This window comes from Macaca nemestrina, chromosome 5, assembly GCF_043159975.1.
Source record: "Macaca nemestrina isolate mMacNem1 chromosome 5, mMacNem.hap1, whole genome shotgun sequence".
NCBI lineage: Eukaryota > Metazoa > Chordata > Mammalia > Primates > Cercopithecidae > Macaca > Macaca nemestrina.
The window spans coordinates 179,522,967-179,525,225 of record NC_092129.1 but is presented as its reverse complement, the minus strand read 5'-3'; the positions used below and the strand labels follow the sequence as shown (position 1 = coordinate 179,525,225).

The 2,259-nt window shown below is 44.8% G+C and overlaps 1 pseudogene; it reads left to right on the top strand.

Moving 5' to 3' along the window:
• The first annotated feature begins 934 nt into the window (after nt 1-934).
• On the top strand, nt 935-2,259 carry LOC105487423 (26S proteasome regulatory subunit 4 pseudogene; annotated as a pseudogene).

The window sequence follows — 2,259 nt, the reverse complement described above, 5'->3', positions numbered from 1 at the left end:
TAGCTCTGTGCGATGGTGCATGCCTGTACTCCTACTCCCAGCTACTCTGGAGGCTCAGGTGGGAGGATCACTTAAGCCCAGGAGGCAGAGGCTGCAGTGAGCCAAGATTGCGCCACTGCACTCCAGCCTGAGCAACAGAGCCAGAACGAGGGTTCTGAGTATAGATACATGTATGAACTAAAGAAAGCAGCCGGGCGTGGTGGCTCACACCTGTAATCCCAGCAATTTGGGAGGCCAAGGCGAGCAGATCACCTGAGGTCAGCAGTTCAAGACCAGCCTGGCCAACATGGTAAAACCCCATCTCTATCAAAAATACAAAAAAAATCAACTGAGTGTGATGGTGCACGCCTGTAGTCCCAGCTACTTGGGAGATTGAGGCAGGAGAATCGCTTAAACCCAGGAGGCGGAGCTTGGAGTGAGCCGAGATCGTGCCACTGCATTCCAGCCTGGGCGACAGAATGAGACTCTGTCTCAAAAAAAAAAAAAGCAAGCAAGAAAAAAGATCAAGTTATCAATAGTTAGAAAATGACACTGAAAACAGACCTATCTCACATTCCTGTGACAGAACCATTTCACTCTGAATCCACTGTCGGAAGCTTTGCTAGGTTGTTTGGACAACTGAGAGATTCTGAGCTTCCTGGAGACTGTCCCTCTCTCACTAGCAAGAATACACCAAAAAAGATGGCCCTCTGAAAATAGTTTTTAAAAGGTTCAAAATCGAAGCCCCCTCACAGGGGTTTAGCAATGACAGGTTCTGAAACTCAATTACTTGAAACATTTCTTCTACACCAAAGAAAGTTAAACCTCACCTTTGAAGGGTCTCAACTTTAATCATAATAATCAGTGATTCTGGGCTTAATCAGTCTTTGCAGAGTAATTGGATTTCTTTTTTTTTTTTTTTTTTTTTTAAGAGTCTTGAGTTCAAGTAGCCAAGGCCAGATGGGTCAAAGTCAGAGTGGTGGTCACGGTCCTGGAGGTGGCAAGAAGGATGATAAGGACAAGAAAAAGAAATACGAACCTCCTGTACCAACTAGAGTGGGGAAAAAGAAGAAGAAAACAAAGGAACCAGACGTTGCCAGCAAACTGTCACTGGTGACACCTCACACTCAGTGCTGGTTAAAATTACTGAAGTTAGAGAAAATTAAAGACTGTCTTCTCATGGAGGAAGAATTCATTAGAAATCAGGAATAAATGAAACCATTAGAAGAAAAGCAAGAGGAGGAAAGATCAAAAGTGGATGATCTGAGAGGAACCCCGATGTCAATAGGAACCTTGGAAGAGATCATCAATGACAATCATGCCATCGTGTCTACATCTGTGGGCTCAGAACACTACGTCAGCATTCTTTCATTTGTAGATAAGGATCTGCTGGAAACTGGCTGCTCAGTCCTGCTCAACCACAAGGTGCATGCTGTGAGAGGGGTGCTGATGGATGACACGCATCCCCTGGTCACAGTGATGAAGGTGGAAAAGGTCCCTCAGGAGACCTATGCTGATACTGGGGGGTTGGACAATCAAATTCCAGAAATTAAGGAATCTCTGGAGCTTCCTTTCACCCATGCTGAATATCATGAAGAGACGGGTATAAAGCCTCCTAAGGGGGTCATTCTCTATGATCCACCTGGCACGGGTAAAACCTTGTTAGCCAAAGCAGTAGCAAACCAAACCTCAGCCATTTTCTTGAGAGTGGTTGGCTCTGAACTTATTCAGAAGTACCTAGGTGATGGGCCCAAACTTGTACAGGAATTGTTTCAAGTTCCTGAAGAACATGAACCGTCCATTGTGCTTATCAATGAAACTGGCGCCATTGGGACAGAAAGATATGACTCAAATTCTGGTGGTGAGAGAGAAATTCAGCAAACAATGTTGGAACTGTTGAACATGTTGGATGGATTTGATTCTGTGGGAAATGTGAAAGATACCGTTGCCACAAACCGAATAGAAACTTTGGATCCAGCACTTATCAGACCAGGCCACGTTAGCAGGAAGATTGAGTTCCCCCTGCCTGATGAAAAGACTAAGAAGCGCATATTTCAGATTCACCCAGCAGGATGATGCTGGCCGATGATGTAACCCTGGACGACTTGATCGTGGCTAAAGATGACCTCTCTGGTGCTGACATCAAGGCAATCTGCACGGAAGCTGATCTCATGGCCTTAAGAGAACTAGAATGAAAGTAACAAATGAAGATTTCAAAAATCTAAAGAAAATGTGCTTTATAAGAAACAGGAAGGCACCCCTAAAGGGCTGTCTCTCTAA